We start from the raw sequence: 12483 nt of genomic DNA, 5'->3' as shown, positions 1-12483 counted from the left end.
CAATTTACATGTGCCAAAATAATGTCTTGCAAGTACAGTAGAACCTGTCGCCCCTCCATCCCTTTGTATTTGTCACAGTTAATTGTGTTTATTTTTCCTTTATTTATTTAATTGACACCGTTATCTCCTTTGTCTTGTCTGGCCTCACAACCAATGGCTCTCAAGCCAGCAGGGAACAGGCGTTTCTTTTGAATCCGGCCAATTAACTTGGTGCTCGAGCCAGCAACCCATGAACGCGCTTGAGGACATCATATGAGGAACAGTTTTAAAACGGGTTTTGGGGACGAAACGGTAGTTGAGCTGGGAATCCCAAGAGAGGTTGGCATATGATTTCTCTCAGCTTCTCGATAGAAGTCCTTACCAGGACTTCTTGCTGGAGCATCGCCTGGGATTCTTTGGAACCTCCTAGTGGAAAGAGGAAGAGGTCCCATGATCCTGGGAATGTCAGTGACAAGTTCAACCAGACGAGCTGGAAACCAAACTCAAAGCATATTGTTCGTGGAGATACAATTGCCTCTTCATCCCTCTAATCTACGCAAAGGCGCCTCGCTCGGCCTGACCAGACCGAAACCCGAAGACACCTTCGGTATACTCCCCACACCCATCCCACATCTTTTCTGTGTCTGACTACCTCTCAAGTAAGTCTGTGTCGATAAAGATAGTACAGGTTGAACGCACTGATACGCACGGTTTATAGGCAAGATAAAATTTCCGAACACGATGGCTTGATTTTCTTCACATTCTTTTCTGTAGTTATTGCTATTTTGTGCGTTTCCTGCCCCCGTTTCATTAACCATATTTTTTATTCCCTTTAATCAAGTGGTTGTGGGATCGATCGCTTCTCTCTGCGCAAATACATGACCAAGAGGTGCACACATGAGTTGTGTTCTCGGCATGCGCAACACAACTGACAATTATAAAGTTCCCTGAGCCACCAATTAATGTGCAGCAGATGCAGACCTTCCACCCTTCCAGCCAAAGAATGCTGCCTAAAGCAACCGATAATCTGCCATTATATTTCCTGAGACAGCCACATTTCCAACCTGGCCACGAAAGCCAGTCGCCGACTGAGAATCCTCTGTCGTGCAAAGCCCTTCCTTGGCCCACCTGAGCTCCTGACCACATACAAAGCTTTTGCCCGCACCCTGATGGAGTACTGCTCTCCCCTGTGGGCAGGTGCTCCTACCTCTCACCTTTCCCGGCTACACACTGTGGAAACCAAGGCATTTAGGATCATTGGTATCTCCCGCGGTGGGGCTGAGTCTTTGGGTCTCTCACTCTCTCAGCGCAGGCAGGACGGTGGTCTTTCTGTCTTCTACAGTCTCCTCTCCAGTCTCGCCACCCCTGCTCTGTCTGTGATTTGTCCCCCACCCCCCCATCCCCCCCATATTTCCACAGGGCACTCAATGTCCGCCAGCAACTCCCTTCTGGTAAAACGACCAAAATCTTTTATACCCCGTATTCCCCGCCCCATCCCTCTCGCTTCCACAGATCTCCTAATGTCTGTTCCCCACTGTTTTGTCCTTCCCTCTCCTGCTCTCTTGTCTCATGCCCCTCTTGCTGTGCGTTAGCTCTCATACGAGCCTAGACAATGTATACCAAAAAAAAAAAATTTGCTACTTAAGACAAGACCTTTGCCATTTAAAATCTGCCCATGTTCCTCCACATGTGGAGGGACGTGGAGGGACGTGTGTTACACATCCGCCTGACAGCTCGCTACCAGTGAATTGCCTGTGTATCTGGAACCTTCTGACACTTTTGAGAAGAACATATCTGGGGCTAGTCCACATAGGGCAAGTTTATTTACTATTAATCATGTTGGGAGATGGAAGCTATGGGAGCTGTTGAAAAGAAATATATTGTTCATTTGTCACAAGATTAATTACTCTAGATTTTTGCAACTATTGGTAACAGTTGAACCGTCCGTGTGAGTGTGCTACATACACTGCAGACGCTGGAATGTATCAACAGTAAATGGTACGAACCTGTCACCTTGAGAATAAGGATACATCTCATACTGTTTCATATATTTCCATGTGTCCGACTTTCATTCGGGAACAGAACGGTTATGGTGAATCATTTTGAAATTTTCACTCTTTCGTATAAATGCTGAAAATTATGTTTCAAAGACGATTTGAATCACACATTCTGTGCTAGCAATGGCAGGTTAAAAGTGCCCGGCGACCAGAACCGAATCACTGTATATAACACACACACACACACACACACACACACACACACACACACACACACACACACACACACACACACACACACACACACACACACACACACACACACCATTTCAAAAGTGGTGTAGTGTTCACTTTTTAGATAATGACAACTTTGAATGAATAAATAGAAGAACAAACAGAAGGTAGTGGTTTTAAATGTTGACAAACTTATTTTATGGATGTTCATCTTAAATTAGGACAAACCCATTTAACCGTTTCATCTTGTATTGAACTACCAAAATCTGGGTGGTTTTTCCATTGCCTTCTCGGCATTACTTGTCAGTGTTCTATCCTCTTAAATGCTGAGCGTCAAGCAAGGAAGCAGCACGTACGAATTTTAAAGTCTTTGGTCGGACTCGGCCGGGGTTCTCCCAGACTCAGAGCAGACACTCGTAACAATCACACCATAAAATACATCATCGACCTTTTAGATTTCAACAAGGAAGACAAAATGCATTACACCTACATTAAAAACTTTTCAAGATAAACGACTTCACAAAAATATAATAAAACTAATAAAAAATAAATAAATATAAATTTTAACACGTTGTAAAGCCCATGGAGGGAACTGTGACACATCTCACACACCTGCAGACAGATACATGAGACAATGCCAGACTTTATTTCCACACAAAAACAGCAGCTGAGATTGGGGGAAGTGGCATCACTTCCCAGAGGACTCTGGGTAACAGAGACATCTTTATGACCACTTTTTCTCTCCACATTCAGGAAGCAATCAAGGAGAAATGTCCTCCACCCCATGGATGCCAACCTTGAGGGAGGAAGGGTTTCATGCTCTATTCTTGAAATGTTGAACATGAAGCAAGGAAGCAACACACACTATTTTTAAAGTCGTTGGTATGACTCGGTCAGCATTCAAGGCAACGACCATCCAGAATCGGAGCGGACATTCTAGACATTATGCCACTAAGTCTGGTTCACCCAGTCTGGCTTTAGAAATCAAGTTAGATATGTGGATTGCCCAAGAAAGATCAGGGCTGACAATGAGACCAAAAAGTTGGTTTAATCTTCTTCTTCAAGAGGATTGTTCAGATATCAGATGGGAGGGTTCACGAGACGGTCTTCTTCTTTAACGGCCACAATTACTCCCATGTTCTTGTAGCGTAGACCGGGGGGGGGGGGGGTGAGGTGGGAGCATTGGCCCAATTATTTCACAAACCGACTGACCTGACGTTCAACTAAAGTTAGGGCATAAATTTTGTAATTTGGCCATAATGCCGGTGATAGGTTGCCTACTCTTCATGAAAGGCACCATGGCATCTTTGACATCCACCAACTGATGCTGGCAGACGGGACACCTCGTTAAACAGCAATTTGAGGGATGGCACAAACATTGATGAATCACCCATCGATGAAACACTGGGACGACAGTTCATAGCTGGGTCAGAATTTGAAACCAGGTGAGACAGCTTAGAAGTGAGAGTACGTATCTCGAGGCTATCCAGTCAGCCCATGGTTCACCAGATGGTATTTTCCTCAAATAAAAGCCCATTAAAATTTCATAACAAAATGGTTTTGTTTTTTTATTGCAGTTTCAACGAGAAAAGCACTCGGTACAACGTGCACCTCCCATGAGCTGAACAGTTTACATTTTGTGTCCCACTCATAGGCCGGATCTGGACCTGGACTTGAACTAAAATCGAATCGGCTTGTTCTTGTCACGTACCCAACTCATTCACCAAGTTTTGCAATAAGTCGTCCACAGCTTTTTTGAAATATGTGCCATTTTGTTTTTGGTGGTGAAGAAACACTTTTAAAACTAGATGGGCACTCGGTAGGGTGCATACCTCCACCACATAATGCCTGATCCACAAGAACATATCGGGCCAAATACATTTTTGAAATATCATGGATACAACACTATATCGGTTTTGGCCCCATCTCTCAATGGTGAAGAATCACATTAAAAAAATCAAATAATTCTCATATGCAGATCCGGATTCGGACAGTCGCCAAAATCGAATCAATTCGTCCTTGTCACACACCCAACCTGTCCACCAAATTTCGTCCGAATCTGTCCATAACGGTTTGAGATATCGCGCTAACGGACAGTCAGGCAGGGGTGAAAACATAACCTCAGTCCACCTGCGGTGGCGGAGGTAGCGAGAATGGCTCGTCATCCTCTATTGACCACACGGCAAAGGGAAGATGTTTTATGGACTCCTGCAGTTCTTGCATTTTCAAAATCGGACTGGGCTGATAAATCGGCCTCGTCATGTGGGGTGATGGGGCTGATTTTTGCCCAAGGGGCTGATTTAAAATTGCTTCAAAATCTTGTGAATTCGTTTTTGTAAATTGTTTTAACATGTGGTCCAAATTGACCAATGTCCGTACAAACTGAACTGCCAAAGAATCTGAATAAAGTGAGCCTAATCCTAACTATGTAATTTCAAAATGTACCTTAAACGGCCCTTCTTGGGGCCAAACACAAAGTTCTGAGAAACAGAACTTTCTGCTCAAGCACAGAACTTTCCCACAATTAAAAAGTATTAGAACGAAGTTGTCTTTGTTGTTGTTATGGATTATTACCAGTAATGACAAATGTTCTGACAATTTGCATGAATGATATGCCGGTACAATACATTACATGTATGCCATTGAACTGGGACCATTCAAGTATTACGTACACAAGTCCAACCCATTTCTCCCCCTGGATGAGCCCACTGTGTTCAACATATACAGTGGGGAGAACAAGTATTTAACACACTGCCGATTTTGCAGGTTTTCCCACTTACAAAGCACGTAGAGGTCTGTAATTTTTATCATAGGTACACTTCAACTGTGAAAGACGGAATCTAAAACAAAAATCCTGAAAATCACATTGTATGATTTTTAAATAATTAATTTGCATTTTATTGCATGAAATAAGTATTTGATCACCTCCCAACCAGTAAGAATTCTGGCTCTCACAGACCTGTCAGTTTTGTCTTTAAGAAGCCCTCCCATTCTCCACTCATTACCTGTATTAACTGCACCTGTTTAAACTCGTTATCTGCATAAAAGACAGCTGTCCACACTCAATCAATCAGACTCCAACCTCTCCACAATGGGCAAGACCAGAGAGCTGTCTCAGGACATCAGGGACAAATTTGTAGACCTGCACAAGGCTGGGATGGGCTACAGGACAATAGGCAAGCAGCTTGGTGAGAAGGCAACAACTGTTGGTGCATTTATTAGAAAATGGAAGAAGTTCAAGATAACAGTCAATCTCCCTCGGTCTGGGGCTCCATGCAAGATCTCACCTCGTGGAGCCTCAATGATCATGAGAAAGGTGAGGGATCAGCCCAGAACTACACGGCAGGACCTGGTCAATGACCTGAAGAGAGCTGGGACCACAGTATCAAAGAAAACCATAAGTAACACACTACGCTGTCATGGATTAAAATCCTGCAGCGCACGCAAGGTCCCTCTGCTAAAGCCAGCGCATGTCCAGGCCCGTATGAAGTTTGCCAATGACCATCTGGATGATCCAGAGGAGGAATGGGAGAAGGTCATGTGGTCTGATGAGACCAAAATAGAGCTTTATGGTTTAAACTCCACTCGCCGTATTTGGAGGAAGAATAAGGACGAGTACAACCCCAAGAACACAATCCCAACCGTGAAGCATGGAGGTGGAAACATCATTCTTTGGGGATGCTTTTCTGCAAAGGGGACAGGACGACTGCACCGTATTGAGGGGAGGATGGATGGGGCCATGTATCGCGAGATCTTGGCCAACAACCTCCTTCCCTCAACAAGAGCATTGAAGATGGGGCGTGGCTGGGTCTTCCAGCATGACAACGACCCGAAACACACAGCCAGGACAACTAAGGAGTGGCTCCGTAAGAAGCATCTCAAGGTCCTGGAGTGGCCTAGCCAGTCTCCAGACCTGAACCCAATAGAAAATCTTTGGAGGGAGCTGAAAGTCTGTGTTGCCCAGCGACAGCCCCGAAACCTGAAGGATCTGGAGAAGATCTGTATGGAGGAGTGGGCCAAAATCCCTGCTGCAGTCTGTGCAAACCTGGTTAAGAACTATCAGAAACGTCTGATCTCTGTAATTGCAAACAAAGGTTTCTGTACCAATTATTAAGTTCTCTTTTTCTGATGTATCAATTACTTATTTCATGCAATAAAATGCAAATTAATTATTTAAAAATCATACAATGTGATTTTCAGGATTTTTGTTTTAGATTCCGTCTTTCACAGTTGAAGTGTACCTATGATAAAAATTACAGACCTATACGTGCTTTGTAAGTGGGAAAACCTGCAAAATCGCCAGTGTATCAAATAACTGTTCTCCCCACTGTACATGGGGATAAATCTTGACTTTTCAGTGCCATGACCTTGTCATGAAGGTTGTACTTGAATGTCCACACCTGGATCCACCAGTAAAGGCCCTGTCACACATTGACGTTTTAGCCAGCGTATGGCAAGGTCTCAAAATGTATGTAAAACGCTGGCGTACGCTGAACTATTAATGTTTTTTAAAAAGTTTTGGGCGTATAATAACGTGTTGGACGTATGCATAACGTATTAGTAACGTACACAGAACGTTTTAATCACAAATAGATAACTTATACCAACGAATGCTGAGCGTGTTGTCGGCGTTCACAACCTATGCCCAACGATAGTCTAACGCAGGGGTCGGGAACGTGTGGCTCGCGAGCCAGGTATGGCTCTTTTGATGATTGCATCTGGCTCGCAGATAAAATTGGAGTTTGAAACTTGGAAAGCCCAATATTTCTCGCAGAAGCTTTACCTATAGTTTGAATGGTGTCGTGCTTCATTCACGTGCAGGGCTGAACTTGGCAGAAGGAGAGAAGAAAAAACACCTCCGAATTGTCTGAAGCGGTTTTTGTTTCGTCCAGTCATGCGGCCGACGCGAGTAGTGATTTCGGTTCCTCCAATGACGTGCCGCCGCCGAGACGCGTCACGGAATTCATCTCGACCAATCACGCGCCACCGCTGAGGCGACTCGTGATTTCGGTTCCTCCAATGACGTGCCGCCGCCGAGACGCGTCACGGAATTCATCTCGACCAATCACGCGCCACCGCTGAGGCGACTCGTGATTTCGGTTCCTCCAATGACGTGCCGCCGCCGAGACGCGTCACGGAATTCATCTCGACCAATCACGCGCCACCGCTGAGGCGACAGCATCCCAGAGTCGGCCGGCCGCGCCGCACCTCTCGAGTATGTCAGCCCGTGCGCAGGCCAGCCAGACTCACTTGGGTCAACATCTCCCTCTCTCTCATTTGCTCAAAGCTAACCCTTCGACGAAGAAGATGGCGAAAAGAAAAAAAAGATGAGGAGTATCGTACATTTCAGGACGAATGGGCCGAAGAATTCGCCTTTGTGGAGAGAGCAAGTTCTGTGGTGTGTCTAATTTGCAATGACAAAATTGCATCGATGAAACGGTCGAATATAAAGCGGCACTTCGACACGCGCCATGCTACCTTTGCATCAAAATACCCTGCGGGAGACGGCAGAAAGAAAGCGTGCCAAGAGCTACTGAGCAGGGTGCAAGCCAGCCAGCAGCAACTCCACGTATGGACCCGGCAAGGTGACTATAATTCCGCCAGCTTTGCTGGATCTTTAGCAATAGTGAGGAACGGAAAACCATTCACAGATGGCGAGTATGCAAAAACGTTCATGCTGGATGTCGCCAATGAACTTTTTGATGATCTTCCGAACAAAGACAAGATAATCAAACGGATACAAGACATGCCTCTGTCGGCAAGAACTGTTCATGATCGTACCATCATGATGGCAAACCAAGTGGAGGAAACGCAAGTGAAGGACATAAATACAGCGCCGTTCTTTTCCCTGGCTTTGGATGAGTCAACAGACGTAAGCCATTTGTCGCAGTTCAGTGTGATTGCAAGATATGCTGCTGGTGATACACTGCGCGAAGAAAGTCTTGCTGTTCTGCCAATAAAAGGGTCCACAAGAGGTGAGTATTTATTCAAGTCTTTCATGGAGTTCGCTCAAGAAAAAAATCTACGAATGGATAAACTTATCTCGGTGTGTACTGATGGTGCTCCGTGTATGGTGGGGAAAAACAAAGGATTTGTGGCGCTTCTCCGTGAACATGAAAATAGACCCATCCTAAGTTTCCATTGCATTCTACACCAGGAGGCACTTTGTGCTCAGATGTGTGATGGGCAGCTTGGCGAAGTGATGTCGCTGGTCATTCGTGTGATCAACTTTATTGTTGCCCGAGCTTTAAATGGTCGCTAGTTTAAAACACTGCTGGATGAAGTTGGAAATAACTATCACGGTCTGCTTTTGCACAGCAATGTGCGTTGGTTGTCAAGAGGGAAGGTGCTTAGCCGTTTTGCGGCTTGCCTGAACGAAATCCGGACTTTCCTTGAAATGAAAGGGATTGAGCATCCTGAGCTAGCCAAAACTGAGTGGCTCCTCAAGTTTTACTATCTCGTGGATATGACTGAACATCTGAACGAGCTCAACGTGAAAATGCAAGGCATTGGAAATACAGTGTTATCCCTTCAACAAGCCGTGTTTGCTTTTGAAAACAAGCTGGAGCTCTTTATCATGGATCTTGAAACAGGTCGTTTACTACATTTTGAAAAACTGAGACAATTTAAAGATGCATGCACAGCAAGTGAGCCCACTCAAAACTTTGATCTCCACCAGTTAGCTGGATTCACATCCAGTCTCCTACAGTCATTCAAAGCACGCTTTGGAGAATTTCGTGAGCACACTCGTCTTTTTAAGTTCATCACCCATCCAAACGAGTGTTCACTGAACACAGCCGACCTGAGTTACATTCCTGGTGTCTCCGTCAGAGATTTTGAAGCAGAAGTGGCTGACCTGAAGGCCTCAGACATGTGGGTGAATAAGTTCAAGTCACTGAATGAAGATTTGGAAAGAATCGCACGACAGAAAGCAGAGTTGGCGAGCAAGCACATGTGGACAGAAATGAAAAAACTTCAACCCGAAGACGAGCTGATTATCAAAACTTGGAACGCGCTTCCTGTCACATACCTCACACTGCAGCGTGTGAGTATTGCTGTATTGACCTTGTTTGGATCTACGTATGCATGTGAGCAGTCATTCTCACATCTTAAAAACACCAAGTCCAACCTACGATCACGTCTAACGGATGAAAGCCTCAACGCTTGCATGAAGCTTAACCTCACCAAGTACCAACCAGACTCCAAAGCCATCAGCAAATCCATGCAGCACCAGAAGTCCCATTAATGGTGAGTATTATAACAACATTATTTAAAAGAATAAATTCAGAGGCTTATTATACTCACATTTAGTTGAATTCAGTCTTAAAATATATTATATGGCTCTCACTGAAATAGATTTCCAAATATTTTGCTTTAATGGCTCTCTGAGTCAAAAACGTTCCCGACCCCTGGTCTAACGTATGCATAGCACGCGGCAGCGTATCGCCGACGATCACGTGGCGTAGGCTCGACGATTCAAATCATAACCGCACTAGACATCAAAGTGTGAAGCCGCTGTCACACCTTGACGTTTTAGCCAGTGTATGCCGACGTATGAAAAATTTGCCGAACCAAGCTGGCACATGTCAAATACGTTATGGGGAAGTTTTGTATACGTTAATAGCACGCTGGCATACGTCGTAGTACGCTGGCATACATCGTCATACGCCGAGAAATTTTCAGCATGTTGAAAATTTCTCGACGTACTCGAGTACCACTCGCATTCCGCATACACTGGCATAAGTTGTAGGCATGCTACGCGATCGTTGACACACGTTACTTGTATGTTACTCATAAGTCGAAACGCGTCAATGTAATGGTTAGCGTCAGTCTTCCAGACTCCCTGGTTTTTTTTTTTTTGTTTGTTTTTTTTCTTCGGTATGACGGTGATGTTGACACTTCAATTTCGAGCGCGGTTATGATTTAAATCGTTGAGCGGCAGCCTATTAATATTATAACCGCACTAGAAATCGAAGTGTTAACATCACCGTCATACCGAAGAAAAAAAGGAAAAAAAAAAAAAAACCCCAAAAAAACGGAGTCTGGAACACTGACGCTAACCATTACATTGACGTGTTTCGACTTATGAGTAACTTACAAGTAACGTGTGTCGACGTGTGTCAACGATCGCGTAACGTGCCTACAACTTATGGCCAGCATTATGCGGAACGTGTGAGTCATACGTTGGCATACGTCGAAAAATTTCAAGTTTGTCTAACACCTCGGCGTACCACGACGTATGCCAACGTACAAAGACGTATGCCTGCGTACTACGACGTATGCCAGCGTGCTCTTAACGTATACAAACTTACCCATAACGTATTTGACGTGTGCCAGCGTTTTAGGCAAATTTTGCATACGTCAGGCGTATACGCTGGCGAAATCGTCAAGGTGTGACAGGGCCTTAACATAGTAATAATGTCAAAAGATTTATTCTCGTAACAAATTTAAAACTTTATTCGCTGCAAAGCTGAATGAACAAAAAAAAAACTGAACAGTCGCAAATTTAATGAGTTTATTGATGCATTTCTTTCTCAACAAAACTAATTTATCTGGAAGTATCTCTCTCTCCAGTCCAATTACATAACAGATACATGTGTTCAGTACATTCTGCCAAATACTAATTAACTTTAGGATTGATGTAAATCTTCAGGCAGAAACCCCCAAAAGTCACTATCATCAGATAATTGTGAAAGAGATTCATCCCCTGAGCTACCTGAAGATAAGTCCAACACAACAGTATTCTCATCATCTGTGGAGATGGCTTCAACCATGTCATTGTCCGTTTCTCGCGTCCAAAAGGAGACCAATGGTGTTGAACAAAAGTGTTTTGTTTTGCCATACAGGTAATCTAAGCTTTTTTTTTTCTTTTTTTCACAGCTTAATTTTACGGGGCCGATAAAAATACCCCTGAAAATCGACCACCGGGTCGATAATGGGGGCGAGGCCGATCGGCCCCGTCAAAATGCAAGCCATGCTCCTGGTGTGTGTGTGTGTGTGTGTGTGTGTGTGTGTGTGTGTGTGTGTGTGTGTGTGTGTGTGTGTGTGTGTGTGTGTGTGTGTGTGTGTGTGTGTGTGTGTGTGTGTGTGTGTGTGTGTGTGTGTGTGCAATATAAAGTATAGATTACTCTTGCCGAAGGAGAGGGTACTGCATTTAGGTCCGTTTGCTTGTTTGTTTATTTGTCCGCACAAAACGTTTGTTTTTCTCTGCAACCGCATGTCAGATCGAGACGAAATTTTCACCATTGGTGCGACTACTCATGTAAATGTTTTAATGATAAATATGATGTCATAGTGTTGTGGGCTTGGGGTCATCACCCCAGATAACTCCGGAGTCGACGGGTCCCTTAAAATGACCGTGGTCGCCAATATTCCGACAGCGTGAGGTAGGGTCCACTTGTCGATTCCAATTTACCTAGGGGAAGCCACACCCTCGGCCGGTTTTGTCCGAACTGAGTCGCTGTTACTGACTCGGGTCTGGCGTAACCGAGCGGAAATTACCAAAGCCGCGCCAGTCCAAATGACAATTTACAACACAAACGGCCTCACTATTTCTCAAGCCCACACCGTGCTGGGTCAATGATGGAAACGACAGGCAATGAACTGGAACATTTAACAGGGGTTTATTTATAATGGGGAAGGAGACAGAGCAGACTTGATCACGAATATGCAGGAAATGTACAATGAACAAAAAGCACTTAACAATTTCTACTTATAGGACAGTGCCACCACAGACACACACACACACCAAAAGAAAATGGACCCGGATTGTCTTTATTTCACCCATCGCAGTCAAGGGGATAGACAGGCTGGAGGTCAGAGTTCTGCTGGTACCTGGCCGCGTTCGCATGGCTTGTCGACCCACCCTTGTGGAGCTCGGGATTCTTGTGGAAGGGCTTGGGAAGATCGGACGCTCCAACCACCATGGTGGGACTCGAACCCACATGGACAACTTCGCACCAAGCGCCAAGGAACCAAGACAAAGCGGCAGATGCCAGCCAGCACCAAGACGGAAGATGGCCAGCAGACCAGACCAGACGACCCAGACGGATCGCACCGACAATTCTTCAACCCCTCCTGCGAGGTGGGAGGGATCCGTCCTGAGGTAACTCTGCCTCCCATTGGACGGGTGGCGTGTGGGTGGCCCGACCCCCGAAGAGGCTCTGTCGTTGTTTCTGGCCTTCCGGCTTCCCATTGGCTGGAGCGCCTCGGCCTTCCTCGCTCTTTGTCCATTGGCTGGAAGAAACGCTCCCTGCCCTTCTTCGGAGCGGAG

The 12483-nt window shown here is 45.2% G+C and overlaps 1 protein-coding gene across 1 annotated transcript in view; it reads right to left on the bottom strand.

Annotated features, from left to right (window-relative positions):
* RRP12 (ribosomal RNA processing 12 homolog) overlaps window positions 1–12483 on the bottom strand; it is a 94939-nt gene that overhangs the window by 81549 nt on the left and 907 nt on the right. The gene's annotated exons all lie outside the window — the stretch shown is intronic.

This window comes from Eptatretus burgeri, chromosome 10, assembly GCF_056783735.1.
Source record: "Eptatretus burgeri isolate ZD-2024b chromosome 10, Ebu_testis_v1, whole genome shotgun sequence".
Classification (NCBI taxonomy): Eukaryota; Metazoa; Chordata; class Myxini; order Myxiniformes; family Myxinidae; genus Eptatretus; species Eptatretus burgeri.
This window is presented reverse-complemented; position numbering and strand designations above follow the sequence as displayed.